Genomic DNA, 20396 nt, shown 5'->3' with positions numbered 1-20396 from the left:
CTCAGACTGGAGAGACTATTGTGTAACCAGGTTTCTGTCCTATTTCTGATAGTAATTCCACCCTTATACACTGAAAGGTGATTGCAAAGAGCTCACATGCTACCCATTGCAAGCCCAGCATAAGCTTTCTCCTCCTTAGGTTATCTATATCTCAACAGGTAATTCAAATGACAAGACCCAGTTTTTGTAACTTGATGTTCACAAGGCTCAAACTAGAGTACTTTTCTGAATTGAGATCCTGAAAGGTTCCTGAGAACCAGATTGGCAATGGGAATTTCTGGATATACACAATTCATTTAATTATTTATTTTCTTAAATAATAACTATGTGCCACATGCTTTTCTAGGCATTGGATATACAGTGGTGACATCAGATTTAAAACAACAACAACAAACCTTTTTGTTTTCAAGTATATGCTTTGAGTCTTAACAGGTGAAGCAAACAAGGAAAACATTCAATAGTGATTTTAAAAAAAAGGTGACAATATACTCAGATAAGATTGCAGAGATAGTGTAGGTATAACCACAGGAAGGTGATACAAGAACATCATCAATAATAGAAGCTACAGATACACATGGGACGTTGGTATTAGAACTAGGAAATTGAAAGGGAATACCAAAATTGAGAGACAGGGTAAAAAAAGAAAAACAACTACAAAAACAATACTTGCAAAACTGTTTGGTGTAAGTGAACTGAACACCTCATGGGGGGAAAGGGAAAGGGGGAGGAGGGAGGGGGGTATGAGGGACGAGGTAACAAACAGTACAAGTCATGTATCCAATTCCTAACGTATGAAACTATAACCTCTCTGTACATCAGTTTGATATTAAAATTTTTTTAAAAAGGTGACAAGAAGTATTCCAGAATAAAGCTAGAAAAATAAATGGGAACATGTGTGTGAAACCAAATTTCACATTTCACAATAAGACTGGGTTAAAGTTAAAATGTCATAAGTAGCTGGGCACTGGTGGCCCTTGCATGTAGTCTTAACTACTCAGGAGGCTGAGATCTGAGGATTGCAGTGGAAAGCCAGCCCTGTCAGACAAACCTATGAGAGAATACTATCTCCAATTAACCCGCAAAGAGCTGGAAGTGGAGATGTGGCACAAGTGGTAGAGTACCAGTCTTGTACTAAAATGCTAAGGGACAGCACAAAGGCCCTGAGTTTATGCCCTAGTACTCTCTGTCTGTCTTTCAGTCTGTGTGTCTCTCACACACACAAGTCATAAGCATTGAAAAAAGAAACTGATTTTAATGAAAAAAGAAACTCATTTTAATGAAAATGATAATGAATGTTATATTTATTCATGCATGTTAAAAAGTACAAGGAAGTTCTGATTTTTTTCAATGTTATATAATCTAAAGCTTATTTTATAATAGGTCATGAGGCCCAGAATTTATATTGTCTAAAATCTGTGCTTAGTTTCTCTTCTGTTAAGTGTGTATCCCTTAGTCTTTAAGCCACAGAGACCTTGAAGGCTAGTGAAAACCCAGGCTAGCTGAGCAGGTCCTTTCTCCAGCTTCCTTTCTTCAGTTTCCTCTTTCCCACAGCATGGCACAGCACATCATGGCACAGCACATTTTCTCTTGAAGCAGGGGTCTCCTTTCTTCACTCTACCTCTCTCAAATGCCATATCTCTTTGTGCCCTTCCTGTTACTCTTTCACTCCTTGTCCCTCTCCCTTTCTCTCTCCCTGTCTGTTCTCTCTCCCTTCCCACTACCTCTGCCTCTCCTCTCCCTTCTTTTCCACACTACCTTTTCTTTCAGTAATATATGCTCCAAGAGAAAGATCTAAATGCTAACTCTTCTGTATAAAGAGATGTAGGCTACCCAAATGTCTCTTCATTCTTTTCCTTCCTTCCTTCCTTCCTTCCTTCCTTCCTTCCTTCCTTCCTTCCTTCCTTCCTTCCTTCCTTCCTTCCTTCTTTCCTTCCTTCCTTCCTTCCTTCCTTCCTTCCTTCCTATCTCCCTCCCTTCCTTCCTTTTCTTTCTTTTCAAATTTTATTGTAAGGGTGATGTACATGTTATATAATTCAGGTAATAAGTACACTTCCTTTTAAACAGCATTACCCACTCCCTCAATCTCTCCCAGTTTTCCCTACCCGAATTAGCTGCCCCCAAAATTTCATAGTTCATTTCCAACCTAATGTCGAGTGAATTGGTTCACCCTTTGTCTCACTGTTTCTGTGCTTCCTCTTCCCCTCCCCAAGTTAAATAAACATATACATGACAAAGAGGAGTAAACCATAGAAAAAAGGAAAGAAGTAAAGAAAAGAAAAAGAACCATAAATAGTATAATAAAAGACCTCTTCAATTTTTTTGGAGTTCATTTCGATAAGCATCATTTTATAGGATCTTTTTTTTTTTTTTGCTGCAAAAAGCTTTATTTCATTTGGTCCAAGGCTTGGGAAGGGCTCCTGGGTGGTTAGTTAGGAAGTTGCCCATGGATGGAGGGAGAGGCTCAGGTGGAAACCCTGATGTCACGCGATGCACAGATGGCCTCCAGAGGCTGCTGGACTCTGGGTTCCTTTAGTCGTGCTTGAAGGTGAGACGTTCGAAGAGATACTCGCCCAGCCCGGCCTGAGGGGAAGCCAGCCTGGGGAGGTTAGGTGGTCACCCAACTTCTTGATGAGCTTGACCTCTTCATCCAGGAAGCGGTTCTCTAGGAAGTCACAGAGATGGGGGTCTGTGCGTGCAGAACCCAAGGCATGAAGATCCAAAATGGCTTGGTTCAGGTTCTTCTCCAGGTTCAGGGCGGCTTCCATGGCTTCCACGGTTTTACCCCACTCATCTTCAGAAGGCTTCTGCACATCTTGGAACAGCGCGTGGCCGCCGCGCTGGTTCTGCATCTTCAGGAGGCGGTGGGCGCCCTCACGCTTCTCCTCCGCCAGCTCCCAGAAGAAGTGGCCCAAGCCGTCCAGGGCCACACCGTCGCGATCGAAATAGTAGCCCAGAGAGAGGCAGGTGTAGGAGGCCCTCAAATGCAAGTTGACCAGTCGGTTGACAGCAGCCTCCACCTCGGTGGAATAATTCTGACGGATATGGGAGGTCATGGCTAGTCGTCGATACAGAGCTGACCACACACAGACAAAAAAAAAAAGGCGTTGGTTGGTCCTGGAAGCAGGAGACGGGTGAGAAGATAAGGGTCAGAGGTTGTAAGTGGAGAGGAGATCCGAAGGCAGCTGGTGGTGGAAAAGAGGAGTCCCTGGGTCTGTTCCGTCCAAACACTGTTGAAGCAAGACACAGATCCGCGGGACTGGCACGCGCTCCTAATTTTATAGGATCTTATGCACATAACTATTGAGCCTTTGTGATGTTCTCCTAAGAATAACCTTGTTTGTTCTCACTGTGTGAACTTCTACATTGTTTAATTAATCCTGTCCAGGTGTAACTACTTGTTTTTACACTGTTCATTGGATGGATGAGAAAAATGTGGTACATATACACAACGGACTTCTATGCTTCCATCAGAAAAATGATGTTACCCCCATTCATAAGGTAATGGAAAGACTTGGAAAAATTATATTATGCAGAGCAAGCCAGACACAAAGAAAGATAGGCTTCAGGGTTTCCTTCATTTGTAATAACTAGAATCTACCTATAAATCTCTTTCCTTCTCTTGCTTGCCTGCCTGCCTCCCTCCCTCCCTCCCTCCCTCCCTCCCTCCCTCCCTCCCTCCCTCCCTCCCTCCCTCCCTCCTTCCTTTCCTCCTCCTCCTTCTCCTCTCTCTCTCTCTCCCCCCTCTATTTCCCCCCTTCCCCCACTCTCTCTTCCTCCTTCCCTCCCTTTCATTCTTTCTGTACCATTACTAGGACTTGAACTCAGGGTCTAGACATTGCTCAAGGCTGGTGCTCTATCACTGTAATCATATCTCAACTTCTGACTTTTTAGTGGTTAAATGGAGATGAATCTCATGGACTATCTGGTCCAGGCTGGATTTAGACTCTCATGCTCAGCTATCAGACTCCTTGAGAAGATAGTATTACATGCATGAGCCATCACCACCTATTCTAAATCTGCTTTTCATGGTGAATTCTCCTACTCACTGCACTAGCTGGGATAAATCCTCCTCCTCCTCCTCCTCCTCCTCCTCCTCCTCCTCCTCCTCCTCCTCCTCCTCCTCCTCCTCCTCCCTCCCCCTTCCCCTCCCCCTCCCCTCCCCCTCCCCTCCCTCTCCCCTCTCCCCCTCCTCCTCCCCCTCCCCCTCCCCTCCCTCTCCCCTCTCCCCCTCCGCCTCCCCCTCCCCCTCCCCACCCTCTCCCCCTCTCACCCTCCTCCTCCCCCTTCCCTTCCTCCTCCCTCTCCTCCTTTTTTGTGTTACTTGAGTTTGAAATCAAGGCCTAACTTGCTAGGCAGACACTTTACCACTTTCTTTTTTTTTTTTTTTTCAAATTTTTATTATCAAACTGATGTACAGAGAGGTTACAGTTTCATACTTTAGGCATTGGATACATTTCTTGTACTGTTTGTTACCTTGTCCCTCATGCCCCCCTCCTCCCCACTTTACCACTTTCATCACTTCACTAGCCATTATTCTGTTGATTATTTCTGAGATATACTTTTGCTTTATGCCTTTGTTATCCTGGGCTATTTGTGTTTTTCCACATTGCTGCGCTAACAGGTCCTCATTATCAACATCCAGTCCTTACTACATTTTATGCCTGAGTTCCTATATTAGTGAAATGAACAATTTGGACTCAGTGACGTCTAAAATCCTGCTAGCTCTAACACTGGCATGCCAACTTCATTCCTGCTGAGAACTAACAGTATTCTTTATGTGTGCCTTTCCAGGAGCATGAACTCAAAGCCTGGATTGTGTTCCTGAGCTTTTTTTTTTTTTTTTTTTTTTTTTTGCTTACAGCGGATGCTGTACTACTTTAGATACACCTTTAGTTCTGGCATTTTGCTGGTTAATTAGAGATAAGAGTCTCATAGCTTTGTCTGCCTGGGCTGGCTTTCAACTGCAATCCTCAGATCTCATTCTCCTGATTAAAGGTGTGAGCCACCAGTGCCAAGCTATAACAGTACATTTTTGTGCCAGTCCTAGGGCTTGAACTCAAGGCCTGGGCGCTGTCTCTGAGGTGTTTTGTTCAAAGCTAGTGCAACTTGAGTCATAGCTGTACTTTTGCCTTTGTTTGGTGGTTAACTGGAGGTAAGAGTCTCATGGACTTTCCTTCCTGGGATTGCTTTGAACTGTGATCCTTAGAGTGCAGCCTCTTGAGTAACCTGAACTATGGGCATAAGCCTTCTGCACCAGGGTAACAGTACTTTTTAGTACTGGGATTTACAGATGGAGATATTCACTAAGTATCAGATACTATGGAAATGATTTCATTGCTTTCCAACAATCAGAAAGAAAGTTTTATGATTAGCTGCTTTCTACAGATGGGAAAATTGAGACTCACACACTGAAATATTTAAAAATAGGCTAGTAAGGGGCAGAGTCTGTTACTAAATACTATGTTTATTATTATCATTATCATTATTATTTTAGTGCTGGTACTGGGACTTGAACTCAGGGCCTGAATGCTGTCTCTGAGCTATTTTGCTCAGAGATGTTCTACCACATGAATCAGAGGTTTACTTCTGGTTTTTGGGTGGTTAATTGGAAATGAGTCTCAAAGACTCTTGCTCAGGCTGAATTTGAACTACAGTCCTCAAATCTCAGCCAACTGAGTAGCGAGGTTTATAGACATGAGCCACTAATACTATGTTTTTTTTGTTGTTATCTTTAAGTAGTTTAGCAAAGAAGTTGCCATTCAACAAAGCAATTGAACTTATGTTCTTAAGTAGTGCTGCAACACCTGTCTATGATTATAAGTCTTAAGGAATATATATTTTTTTGAGACAAGTTCTCATTATGTCACCCAGGCAGAACTTGAGGTTGTGGTCCTACTGCCCCAACTTCTTTAGTACTGGGAGAAACACCACACCTAGCAGGAACACATTTTTGTTAGCATTTCCCTAGCCTCAGGTCCTCAGCTCCTCCCACTAGCCCCCAGATCCACCCATACCTAATGAGCCACTCCTACTACCTACCTACCTACTTCCCCTTTACTCCCAGAGAGAGAAGCTGCCACCTGGATAAAGTGAAGATGCCATGTAGCTCTCTCTCCCTTGGGAACTATGGCCCCACTAATAAACCTCCTTATGAACCTTCTTCTCCTGTCTATGATTATCTCCACATGGTCCTCTGGGATGGCCAGGACCTATGCTTTCAATTTTAGTGGTGGGTTGTTAAGTCATCAATGTGAAATAAAGGGATATAGGATCCTTTCAACTTCCTTTTGAAAATGTTCTGCCAAATGATTACCTATTCCTTCTCCTACATGAGGATAGGAAGAATTTTAATAACAATAATAGCAGCAACAAAGTACATTTTCAAATAATTAATATGAGATTGTAGTGAGGTGTGTGTGTGCACACACTCACACACATGTGCTGTTACAGGGGCTTGAACACAGGGCCTTAGTGCTATCCCTGAATTATTTTTTTTGGCTCAAAGCTAGCGCTTTACCACTTGAGCCATGGTTTCATGGTTGGACCTAAGAATCTCACAGACTTTTCTGCCTGGACTGGCTTTGAACTGTGATCCCCAAATATCAGCCTCCTGAATAGCTAAAAGACATGAGCCACTGGCTCCCAGTGACCATAGTGCTTTGTATGCCTCTGTCTCTCAATTTATCTATGATCCTTCTCTTCCCTTCAATGTGACACATATTTTACAATTGCTCTATGCTGACTTTCACCAAAACCTGAATATGAGGAACCATACATCTTCATTTTAGAATACAGTTGTTAAAGTAATTTCCTAGAAAGACCACTTTGCTTACATTATCTTACTTTCCCCATGTTTTTCTTCTTTTTAAAAATGTATAAGTATATATTAATAGTACAAATGTGTTTGAGATGTTGAAAATAGAGGGTATAAGGCTGACAAGGAAAGACAGAGCAATATAAAGGGTTAGTTTGATTAAACTACAGTGTGTGTGTGTGTGTGTGTGTGTGTGTGTGTGTGCGTATGCACATGTAAAATACTCTATCTTGCTTCCAGAATATAAAGGTTCCAATTAATCAAGCACTGCAAGAAGAACTCAAATAAAGAAGACAAACACTGAGCATACTTAAAAATTTTCAACTATACCTAGTTCCCAAATAAATACCTCCACCTTTCAATTGCAGTTTCCCCTCGTTTAATTTGTCCTCTCAGCCACTTGCTGGCACTTTGAGTTACATATTACACTAGAGCTTTCAGTCCATATGGCATGTCACATAACACATAAAATTCACTACAAAGAAGTATCTTGTTACTAGTGATTCTAAAAAAAACCCTCCCATTCCTTTCAGCATACATTCCCTTGGTTGATTTGCAGGCTATTTCTTTACTAGAAACCACTGTCCAACTGTTAAGAGAACATGTTTTTACTATAGAAGAAGAAAAAAAGTCCAAGTGAGTAAGATGGGAGGGAAACGTGCTATGTGATTGGAGGCCATCCAGGAGGTGCATACATAGCTTTAACTAATGGAGCATAATGGCAGCCTTTTTCTAGGAGGATCTGGGGCCAATGTTCATAGTGTTCTGTTTGCAGTTTTACTGGGAGAAGTCTGTGCTGGCTTCTCAAACAAAACGTACTGCTATCATCATCTGCCAAGATGCTAACTGAAAAGATCCATTATTTTTGATATTTAATACCTTATAAATTACATGGAGATTGTGTTGACCGACATGGACATCTGGGATGATGGTCAGGGACTTTTACCCCCTCTAGGTCAGGTAGACTGAGTGAGTGCCTGTTTGTTCATCAATGCCCAATTATGCATTCATAGAGAAAATGTCTCTTCTCAGCTGCTGGTCAGCTAACCTCAGAGGTATTGGGATGCTTGGTTTGAAGGATGGGATGTAAATGAGCAGTGGCTAGTTGAAATATATATGGAAAATGTATAGTTGCTTGTTTCATAACAAAGGTGAGTTGTGAGCTGGCCAGGTGAGTTGTGGCTTGAGGGACAGATGAAACAGAGTTGGATGTGTTTGGGGAGTTTTCTCTTCTGCATTGGCTGTCTCTGCAGATTAGGGAAGGTGCCTGGAACCTTAGTATTGACCATGAGTTATGTGTTTTCTGATGTCTCCCAATTTTGCTTCTAGAGTTATCTCAAGAAGAAAATAGAGGAAGAAACATGATTTTGGTTCTCACGAAGATTTTTTATTCCATTGATAATTGAATTGTTTACTCTTTATTTAAACAATTGCAGCTATTTCTGTCTATAGCTTTGTTTTTTTTTAATTTTATGGGCTCTATTTTCTCTTTATGTCTAAGCCTTAACATAAGGAATACCTGACACACCTCCCTCTAAAGCACAGCATGCCTGAGGATTAGCTGTTCTCACAAACTGAGATGAATTTCAATGAACTGTTCATTCTGTCTTTCCTGCTCCCCTCCTGTGACATGCCTTTGCTAGACAGCAAGTTGGGGCTCAAGGCTGTGTTGGAAAAGAGGGGTAAATAAAAAAAAAACTCTCACTAAGTTGAAAAACAGGGCACAAACAATAAGGCCAATAAAATGGCCATCTTTATTGAATTAGCAGATTGTAAGTGAAAAAAACAATGAAATCAATACTTTTTGTGAAGTTACTGAGTTCAAAAGCATAAAAACTGTTTTTATGGATGTAGCTGTTTCTGGTTTGGGTTGATTAAAAACTATCTCAAGCCAGCATTTAGCAACTAACTACAATGTTTTCTAAGCCCCAAATCACTCTACTCAAGCAGTCCTGACTGCCAATTTTGTTTCTCTACATGAATTTATTTAGAAATATGTGGATATGTACATATTTATGTATGTCTGCATGTGTGTTTGTATAGTCCATATATATGCTTATTAAGTTACACATCATGTTATAACTGTCTATATGTCTCTGTGTAGGTATATACTTATATATGTTTTAAAAATTATATTTTTGAATAAGTAATAATGTTAGAAAATTGTGGTTACAAGTAGTAGTGCAACTTTAGCCACTGGATGAGCACAAACAATAGCTGTTATAAACTTCCTCTTTTATGAAAGACTGGGATGAGGGTTGACTTACTATAATGTGAACTTGATCTTCTTTGGGTTTCTACATAAATGGGAACATCATTAAATGAAGTTGTATATGAGCTGTCAGGTGGGAATCAATAATAGAATGGAACTTCTGTTAAGTTCTGTGTTGGTCAAGGTTTTGTGCACTGGAGACTTTGTCCTCAGTGTGGCAGTGTTGAGGTGGTGGAATCGTTTAAAAGGTAGAGCCTAGTAGGAGGTCATCAGGAATGTGCCCTTGGAAAGGATTAAAGTTGCTCTCCTGAGACCCTGAATTATTTCTCATTAGATGGTGGTTATTCATTTGGGGAAAATGGCCCCTTCCTCTTTTTCTGGCTGCTAATCTGCACAAGCAATTGTACCATAATGCCATGTCACGAGGTGACACAGTCAGAGAGAGGTTCCTCAGAGCCAGTTGTCTTCTATGGACTTTAAGCCACCTCCTCCCCCCAATTGTGATCTAACTAGAACTCTTTTTCTTTTTAATTAGTGCTTATTAATTGTACAAAGAGGTTTAAGTGTGCTGTGTTCATACGTGAATATAATATGCTTTGGTCAAATTTAACTCCTTAATTGCTTTCTTATCCCCTTATGTTTTTACAAGTTTAATGGTTTTCCTTATTTTGTTTTCATAAATGCATATAAAATACTTTCCCTCATCACCCTTTCCTTTTGTCCGAACTCCTCCCACCTGTTCTTATTGCAGATAGTACCCCACTTACATTCATATCCTTTCTTTTAGGTTGGGTTTCTTATATGAGAGGATATACATGGTACTTGATAATTTCTGATACTTGGCACTTTCTGAGTCTGTAAGTACTCAGCCTTAGGTATTTCATTATACTATCAGAAAACAAACTATCTGGCTTGGTTCTCCAAAATACTAGCTACTTATAAGTTGTTTGGTATTTATAATTATCATTTAAATCCAAATTCTTATGCCCCTTTCTCTTAATTTTTCTTATTGGCCCAAGTGTCTATGTTTCTCTCTTCTTTGCTAACATAGCACCTTGAATCTAACTTAATTTTCTATTTGTCTCAAGTTGTTGGCTTGCATTTCTTCTGCCTGTCCTGTAGGACATATTTACTTCTGTGTCATCATTCTCCTGAAAAATAGTGAATGATCATTGGATACTTGTTGTATGAAAGAATGAATGGGAAACTGTTATATTGTGGACCACAGACTATAAAGGACTTAAGCAGTTTTAGCAGTGCCCAAGAATAGGCCCACCAGTAAAGCCGTCATTCAGTGGCAGGCAAAGCCCATAAAATATGAACTTGCCTTCTCTCTGACCTTGGGGTTAGTGGAAAGCATCTTTCACAAAGGAAAGAATACTCCTAGGCTCCTCTAGCTTGAGATAGGGCTACTACCTCAGCAAGTAATCGAAATTGTCAGTGAATGTATATACTTGGATGGGAGTTGGCTGTGGCTTGTAAACACCACTGTGCTGATGGAATTGGGAGGAGGGAACAGTGGAGAGGATTCTCAGGGCTGGGCCTCCATGAGTTAAGTATTTTCCAAATTAGCTTTATGAACCATGCATGCAGGCCTTCATAAACACACAATGCATATAGAACAGTTGCCTTCACTCTCTCCAAAATCAGTTCCTGAATTCCACCTCCCTCTTTGTGAATAGCTCATGTTTGTCTCATTTGTATCTATTGTTTGCTTCAAGAAGAAGCAAATGAAAAGAGCTGCAAATGTGTGCTTCACGAGAAGCACATTTCTTTACAGTTGTAATTGTGGTACCATATTCCCTTTTCCCATTTAAGTGGTCAAAGAAATTCACACACAGGCACAGGAACAAGAGAAACAAAATGTGAAAAGAAAAAAAAGCACGAATATTCTCTCAACACTTATTTCACCCTCTTGCCTTGTCTCCACAAATAAAATAACTAAGAAGTATTTCCAAAGTCCTCTGAAAATGTTGTCTTTAGCCTGTGGAATTTGTATCACACACTGTCAGTAGTGTATGCCCTTTCTTGAAGGACAAGTTACAGGCATTGCTCACCTATACATCAGATCACTCCATAAAGAATGCTGTTGTGGTGAGAAATATATTCTCTGAGAAGCATTTCCCAGGCCCAAGCAATAGCTTATGAGAAGAAGCTTTATGGATCTGGTGAAAGGAAACATTCAACACAAAGGCTGTTTCTGCTGGGTTGCACATGGGGACAATCACTTTCCTTCTTGGTGAAACAACAGCCAGAGTAGATTCCTTGGCTTGCAAAAGTACTGTTTGCTGAGCAGTTCTACTGGGTAATTCACTCCCTGGCGAGAGGAAGCCAAGCACAGTGGGAAGAGAACCCATATTGGAATCAGAATGTGAGTATAAACCTCAACTTTTCCACTTAGTGGTTTTGTAGTTATTGGCAAATCACCCAAGTTTCCTGCAGTACAGCTATAAAGTAAAAATATACAATAGTATCTATTTCATAAGAATAGTTAATGGTCAGAGGTAAGGTAGCATCAGCCCCAAACTGGTAGTCATAGAAAAATGTATATATAGAACATTGAATTCCACTGCAGATCTTGGCCTTAAATAGTATAATCTTCAACAATTCTTTCCCTCCTTCCCTCCCTCCCTTCCTTCCTCTCTTCCTGCCTCCCTCCTTCCCTCCCTTCTTCCTTTGTTTGATTTGCCTGTGTGTCCAGTACTAGGGCTTGAACTCAGTGCCTTATACTTGTGAAATTTTTAAAAATTGTTTTTAAGTAATAGTACAAATGGATAACAATTCGGCATGCCAGTTAATGAGTACAATGCATCTTGATCAATGTTACCTCTTTCATCATTCTTCCTCATTCTATCTCAAAATAAATCAGCACAAAAAGACGCTGGGAGTGTGGTTCAGTAGTATGAGTGCACCTAGGAAGCATGAGACTCTTAGTTCAAATGCTAGTATTGCCAAAACAATAAGAACAACAACATCCTTTCTAGGACTAACTTAGTTTGTGTCTGAGGTATTTCTGTCAACTGAGTGTACTTTAGACTTTTTAGAAATGTGGTACTGGGGTCTTGTAGGATGGGGAAAGCAATGACATACTGCATCCCCCTCTCCCAGCCTCACTTTTTTCTTGTTCTTTTAGAAAATCTTAAAAAAAAGACTCCTAGAGAAGCTACCAATTAACATCTGAATTTGAGAAGGCACTTTCCAAGGAGAATTTCACTCTACTGGAAAGCACCCATGGGGTTGAGGTTCAATGTCAAGATGAGTAGAAACCAGTAAGGAAATGGTGATTACCTTTCCTTTCACTGGCTCCCCAGAGAGCAAAAGGGTTTTTGTCAGAGCATCTACCTTGTGAACACTTGATCTTGTTAAACTCCAATTCAGGATATACTTGTGAAATAAGATGAATCTGACCTCAAACCTAGCATGGACACTGAACTAGCTGTGCAATTTTAAATAAAATGCTTCACTTCTCTGTGCTCCATTTTCTTTTTTTCCCCAAAGATTCTAGCATAAGTACTTTAATATAAGGAAATGTTGGTATCTTTACAAGATCAAAATGAAATTAATCTAGTAAGATTATAACCTGGTACAACGTCTATATAAACAGTCTTGTGGGTCCTCAAAAAGTTAAAAACAAAACTGCCAATAAAACCCAGTGAGGCTACTCTTAGATATTTTACCCAAAATAATTTTTAAAATGTATTTAATTAAAAAGAATGCAAGTTGGGTGCTGATGGCTCACACCTATAATCCTAGCTATTCAGGAGGCTGAGGTCTGAGATCTGAGAATCTCGATTTGAAGCCAGGCCCAGCTGGAGATCAACTGAGACCCGTATCTCCCACGAACCACCTATGAACCACCAAAAAGGCTGAATGTGAAGGTGTGGTGTCTCAAGTGATGGAGCACCAACCTTGATCAGAAAACAGTTAAGGAAAAATGCCCTGGCCCTGATTACAAGCCTTAGTACTGGCACACATGCACAAAAATGTGTTCACTGCCAGGCACTAGTGGCTCATACTTGCAATCTTGCCAATTAGGGGACTGAGATCTGAGGATTGGAGATTCAAAGCCAGCCTGGGCAGGAAAGTCCAAGAGACATTTATCTCATTTTAACCACTAAAAAAGCCAGAAATAGGCTTTGACTCAAGTGGTGGACTACCGGGTTGAGCAAAAAGCTAAGAGAAAGTGTCCCCCCCCCAAGTATTTGTGAGTGTTCGTAGCAGTGCTATCCTTAATAACGAAATGGTATGAACAATTGTGCTCCATTTTCTTTCTTTCTTCTTGTTTTTTTTTTTAATGAAGTTACTCTATAAGGCCGCTGTAAGGAGTCAGTAATGACATCAATGTAAAGTATACAATGCCTTGTTTGGTACATAATGGATACTTAGTAAATAATAGATGATAATATACTTGAGCTGGGTTGAGGCAATTGGTATTTACAAGCAATGCTTGCAAGCCATTCTTTAAATAGAGTTATTAGGCAGAAATTTAACTTTTGCTACAGGATCTGGTTGTTAAATATGATGTGTGAGGAACCTAATGGCTCATAGATGAATGGATGCCTACTTGTGTCATCCATTGAGTAGGAAAGGATTATGAAATCAATTTGTGGTATGGCACATTTGAGATGCATGTGAGACTTCCAAATGAATTTGTGAGACTTTTCTCAACTGACATCTGGGTGGGGTGGCACAAACATGTCATCCTAGCTTTGTCAGGGAACAGGATCATTCCTGTGCTGTCCTGTCATGTCCATTGAATCTTTTTTTTTTTTTTGCCAGTCCTGGGCTGTGAACTCAGGGCCTGAGCACTGTCCCTGGCTTCTTTTTGCTCAAGGCTAGCACTCTGCCACTTGAGCCACAGCACCACTTCTGGCCATTTTCTGTATATGTGGTGCTGAGGAATCTAACCCAGGGCCTCATGTATACGAGGCAAGCACTCTTGCCACTAGGCCATATTCCCAGCCCCATTGGATCTTTGGAACTAGGTGTGGGTTTGGGAAATGGGAATCAAACATAGTTGAACTTTGAGAATGGATGAGGCCATTCAGAGATAGTATTCAGACTAATCCTAATCCTAGCTACTCAGAAGGATGAAACCTTGCAGAATCTGAGTTTGATCCTAACTCAGACAGAAATATCTATCAGACTTCATTTCCAAAATAACCAACAAAAATCTGGACTGAAGGCCTGGCTCAAATGGTAGCTCACCAGCCATGAACAAACAAGCCAAAAGAGAGCATGAGGCTCAGAGTTCAAACACCGTTAACTAGCAACAACTACCACCATAAAACCCAATGTGAATGAGGAATGTTCTTTGGATTTAGTAACAAGAAGATTCTAAGATTAATATGATGTCTTAAGACATCCAGAGAAAGGAAAAATGAGAAACTTGAAAACCTTGTATAAAAACTACTGCACCTGTACTAATTATTCCCTATGAGGGAGACCATAGAGTCCATGTTTCTTTGGGTCTGGTTCACTTCACTTAGTATTATTTTTTCCAAGTCCTTCCATTTCCTTACAAATGGGACAGAGGCCTCACTAAGCCTTTGCTTGATACAAAGTGAGTTTGATTATGTAATTATTGCTGAACATAGTAACAGCTCAGTGGAAAGCTCTACCATACATTGATGATTCTTGCCTGAATCAGTTGTTAACTTCACAGTTGCTAAATATTCATTTCTCTTTGCTAATTTGTCAGTTGAAATTCTGTCCTAAGAAAGAACTTTTCCTTCCCCTCTATGTGTGTCCACGTATTTGTTTGTAGGTATGGACGTGTGGGTTATTATTGTATGTAATGGGTTATAATCTGTTCCTATCCTATTTTCCATCTTTATTGAGGTATAATTGATAACTATCATGTTTAGCCATCAATTTTCATAGATTGTCATTTTATGAAATTGGTTATAATCTTTCACTATTGTAAATTGTAAATTTTTAAATTATAAAATTATTCCAGTCTTGGCCAAGAAAAAAAAACCTACTACAAAATACTAATCTTTAGTGAGTTTTTTTTTTTGCTTTTCATATATTGGTACTTACTAAATTCTTATTAGAGATTAGGGCCAGTAAAACATTTCTTTAGTCTATTCATTTCACAAATAACCAACTCCTGAGTGCTTAGGATGAAAGAGGATTGAGTCATAGTTTCTTTTTGTTATCAGACTGTAACAAATCTTTTATTACAAAGAATTAAATCTCTCCATAATGTCTCAAACAGTATCAAATACCATTTCATAACTCTAATATATAGCAGAATAAGTACTCAGTACTAGAACTGAGTGAGGAAAAGTGTTAAATTTCAAGCTTCTGATCATATCTCATGGTGACTAGGCAGAACCTGGATGCCATTTTCCTGTTATTCCTGTTTCATATATTTTATTGTTGCAGTGGAGACCAAAGTTTCATTATTTAAGTGCAGGAAGTTGAGAGATAAAATCCAGTGAAAACATATCAATCTCAATTCAACTCAGTTTAAAAAAAGCAAACTTAAGTTAGTTTTTGGGAATGAGAAAGGAAGGCATAGGGTTAAAACCATGACAAGGGCTGGTAGGCATACATAGAATATTATAACCCTAAGTCTGTCATGATATTTTAAAATAAAGTGGATTTTTTGAATTTTCCTTCTTTTGGTATTGTAAACATGTGGCATTTCATATTAATCAAATTTAATTTAAAGCATTTTTTCAAAACAAAATGAAATTTAAACCTTCAAGACAAACATCTCCTAAGGAAGAAAGGTCATTTGTTAAAAAATTGTGAGGATACCCAAGCAAGACCCCACTTAAGATTTGTCAGCATGAACTTGAGAGCTTTTGTCCACTGTTCCTCAAAATTGAATTGCATTTTGATGGAATAGGAGCCACTGCTGCCTCCTGTGTCTTCAGTCTTGCCTTTCTCCACATCCATCCTGTAAGGAAGACAAAATCGTGTCTCGCCTTTCTCTACCACTTCTTTGAACTGCTGAACACAGTCCAAGCCACCATGGTGTGGTCAAACTTGTTGTCTCAGAAAAATTGCAATCCCCCAGAACAGTATAATGACAGCTCCTTAGATTTGTCTGTCAGAGACTCCAGATAGGAATGATTTCCATAGGGAACAAGTCGATACCTCTGAAATTTCAGACCCATCTTATTGGCCAGGGCGTGGAGCAGCAACACTGTCTGGCCTCAAGGCAGCATTAATCTCATTCCATTCCACAGGAACACTGGGTAGGCGACGCAGTCTAAAGTTATTGATTGTGCCGAAACTGCCCACTATGTAAGATGTGGAAGGTTGCATTGAACACATTGGTTTTCTTCAGCTTGTCCAATTGTATCTGGGCATAGCGCATCTGGTTTTCTACACTCTTCATTTCATCATCCAGCTCCAATTGTTGTCTTTTAAATTCACTGTATTCCCTCTGGAGCTTCTTCCTGATCCATTCTCTCGGCTTCAGCCTGGACCTTCTCCAGATTTTCGGCTTCTACCTTGCGGTTCTTTTCCATATCTTCCAGTTCTTGGATCAGCCTTTCCTCTTCTAATACCAGCTCCCTCAGCTTCCTCTGTAGCTGTTCACTGTCATCCTCATTTACTTATTCTAGGATCTCCAGACAGCGCTTGTAGTTCTGACTGAGTCATAGTTTTCACAGCTCACAAACTCAGTAAAACCCCGTTAATATATATAATGCATATTTATTAAGTTCATATCATATGGTCCTGTGTTAATCACAAAATGGGTAGAGTTCCTACCTGCATGAAGCTTATGAATTACTTCCACCAAATGTTTGTGCTTTACTTTTTTGGATAATTCTCACATTTCAATAATTTCAAATTTCCTTTTTTCTTTTCATATCCAAGAACCTCCAAATCACCTTAAGTGTCCAGAATAATTCTATGCCACTCTGACATAGCTGTTTGTAACAGCTCTAAATGAATATACTTTTTATCATAAGGCCCTAAAAACCCTTCTTGAAAAACAACTATAGTATAAACAAAACATACACACAAGTAATGAAAATCTTAAAAGTAGCAAAGATTTTTCATGTTCTCAACACAAAGAAATGGCAGATGTTTGAGATGAACTATGTGCAAATTTGCCTAGATTTGATTGTTACATATTATATACACATATGAGAATTTCACATTGCATCCCATAAATAGGAACAACTCTTACATAGCAATTAAAATACAAAGACATGTTTTTAAAAAGAATAATAAGGAATGGAAACAAGACTTTCCCAGCTATTGTGTTTTGTTTAGGTAGTATTCTCTTAACAATCACCCTTTGATTTCTCTTATCAGTATTGATCTTCAACATTCCACACATCTCTTTATAAAAAAAAATCAAGTTTATCTTCCAAACCACTGACTGGAGCAGTCAATATCATACAAACATAGCTCCTCCACGATATGTGAGCCATGTCCATGAACTAACGCCTAAGGGGACAAATGTGTGGAAGTTAGTATAAATGAATTATTTAAACCACATAATGATACTTTGTTCAAGTAATTCACCGCCCCCCCTTCTGTCTACCTTCAAAGTGATGCCTTTCATTTGCTGATTTTCTGCTGAATTCCTTGGTATGATGTATACTGGCTAGGGAGGGAAATGGATGTGGACAATGGAAGTCAATCTGTTTCACCCAGTATTTGAGATCTGGAAAGATGATTTTTACTACTGTGCCTAGGAAAAATTAAATCTCACATCAATAAAAATAGTGGTTACTCGGGTTTTACTGGAGTAGTGTTTTATCTGTATGTGCATAGGATGACTACTGAGTATATTCCTATGAAACAAATAATGGTTTGAATTTTTCTTCTTTTTCCTAGAAAAGAAGTATATAGAAGAAATTACCAATGAAGTTTAAATATTGTTTGGGTTAGGAGAAACAAATGGAAGAAAATCTGGGTGCCATTGGTTGACGTCTGTTATCCTAGTTACTCAGGAGGTTGAGATCTGAGGATTGTGGTTCAAATCCAAAGGGGGCAGCGAAGTCCCTGACACTTTTATCTCCAATAAACTACCAAAAGAACCGAACTCACTGAAAATGGAGCTGTGGCCTAAGTGTTGCAATGTCATCCTTGAACAAAAGAAACTCAGGAAGAGTGCCCAGGCCCTGAGTTTATGCCCTAAGACTGGTATACATACAAAAAATAATGAAACAACAGTATCAACAATTTAAGCTGAAATAGTTTATAGAGGATCAGCCTCTCTTAGAATTGTCATAGGAATGAGCCTAATCTTTTCCTGATGCACTCTAAGTACCCTTGGACCTGATTTGAAGTCATTCTTTTCTATTCAGACCCTTTGAAAAGAGCTTTATAGACTATAGGCCTAGGACAAGAAATGGAATTTTACTCATCCATTAGAAAGAATAATGTTGTGCCATTGGTAAAGAATTGGAAATATTCGAAAAAAAGTATGATAACTGAAGAAAGTCAGGCCTAGAGAGACAAAAAGGATCTATGTTTACCTCATGTATGGAAATGAGATTTAACTTATAAATTCAGAAGTAAATAGATTGGGTGGTATTCAAGTGTGTATGAATATATTAACTGAAATATGGTAGAGTCAGTGGAGATGTCAGTGTAATTCCTTAGAAAGCCAACATCAAAGTTCAGCAAGATAAAACACCAGGAAGTGGGTACTGGAAAGGGTGGGGTCAAACAGAAAGGGGTAGACGAATGAAGAGAAGAAAGAGAAAATGCAGACAAGAATCCAATGTGTATCCTTCAAAATTAAGAGCAAGGGCAGACGTGGGTAGAGGAGGGATGGGTGAGAATGTTGAAAGCGGGTGACATTGATTGAGATGTATTGTGTTCATCAGCTGTTTTGTTAAATGGCAACTCCTTTGTACAACTACTCAAAGATAATAATGATAATGATAATAATAATAATAATAATAATAATAATACTTTTTAAAAAATGAGTCTGCTTTTCAGCAATACAAAAGTAACTTCATGTGATCCTCTGCTGTGACTAGCCTAAACCTGTGTTAATTATTCCCAACAAGGGAAACCATAGAGTCCATGTTTCTTTGGGTCTGGCTCACTTCACTTAATACAATTTTTTCCCAGTCCTTCCATTTCCTTACGAATGGGGCAATGTCATTCTTTCTGATAGAGGCATAAAATTCCATTGTGTATATGTACCACATTTTCCTGATCCACAAGAGCCCAATAGCTGTGCCCTTATGAACACATAAGATGATGCTAAGTGAAATAAACTCCATGTTATGGAAATGACTGTTATATCACTGTTGTAATTACCTTCAACATGCCATGTGAAACCCTAGCTTCTTTTCTTGATGATCCTCTTGTATCCCCTTCCTGTGGTTGTCCCCGCGCGCGCTCTCACTGTATCTCATCTGAGTACCCTGGATACTATATATACTGGTATTAGAACTAGAGAAACGAAAGGGAATATCAAAATCGAGAGACAATGTATAAAAAGACAAAAGAATCCAAAAGCAATACTTGCAAAACCATTTGGTATAAACCAACTGAACAACTCATGGGGGGAGAGGGAGAGAGGGAGGGGGGAGGGGGAATGAGGGAGGAGGTAACAAATAGTACAAGAAATGTATCCATGACTTTACATATGAAACTGTAACCTCTCTGTACATCACTTTGACAATAAATAAGTAATTATTTTTTAAAAAGTAACTTCATTTGTTTTCTTTACTTTTCTATTTCATGCTTTGTGGAAACCAAGGTTTGTATATTGCTACTATAGCCCAGCAAATAATCTGACAAGCATAACCTTGTGTCCTGGGCTGCAACAAGATCATTTTCCAGCATGACCTTACAGAATCCTATGCTGGATGTGAGGGTGATCTGGCTGTGACATCTGTCATCGCATTGATAATCATTGGTTTGGCTGATGTGGCTGGCTATGCTGGTGTCCCCTTCTTCCCTCACCATCACATGTGCATCCATCCCGAAGCTGTGTGCTCAGTCGAAGAGGACAACCATCTCCAGTAGAGGAGGGCTGGTTTTCAGTCAAGGGTATACGAGTACCTGCATTCTCCTGCTAGAACTTCCAAACAAGCACTCAAGGTCCAGAATTCTATACCTAAAAGACTTTGGTTTGTACAGAAATATAGATAATATAATAGGTATAGATTTTGAAAGCTCTATGGTTTTAACCAGAGTTTCATGCTTCCTAGGCAGGTGCTCAATCATTTGAACCACATCCTTAGTCTTTTCTCTTTTTCAGGTATGGTCTTACATTTTTTTTTTTTGCTCAAGACTATTCTCAAATTGCATTTCTCCTACTTGTGCCACTCTAGGAGCTAGGATTACAGGTGTGTGTCATCATGCCTGGCCTCAAAGTATGTTCCCCTTCATATGTTTCCCCTTCATGAGGTGTCATCTCATTATAACCTG

At 39.6% G+C, this 20396-nt stretch overlaps 2 pseudogenes; both read right to left on the bottom strand.

Moving 5' to 3' along the window:
• Nucleotides 1-2529: 2529 nt before the first annotated feature.
• LOC125343971 lies at nt 2530-3264 on the bottom strand (annotated as a pseudogene).
• Nucleotides 3265-15180: 11916 nt separating this feature from the next.
• On the bottom strand, nt 15181-19946 carry LOC125343052 (annotated as a pseudogene).
• Between the last annotated feature and the right edge of the window lie 450 nt (nt 19947-20396).

Source organism: Perognathus longimembris, chromosome 28, assembly GCF_023159225.1.
Source record: "Perognathus longimembris pacificus isolate PPM17 chromosome 28, ASM2315922v1, whole genome shotgun sequence".
Taxonomy (NCBI): domain Eukaryota; kingdom Metazoa; phylum Chordata; class Mammalia; order Rodentia; family Heteromyidae; genus Perognathus; species Perognathus longimembris.
This window is presented reverse-complemented; position numbering and strand designations above follow the sequence as displayed.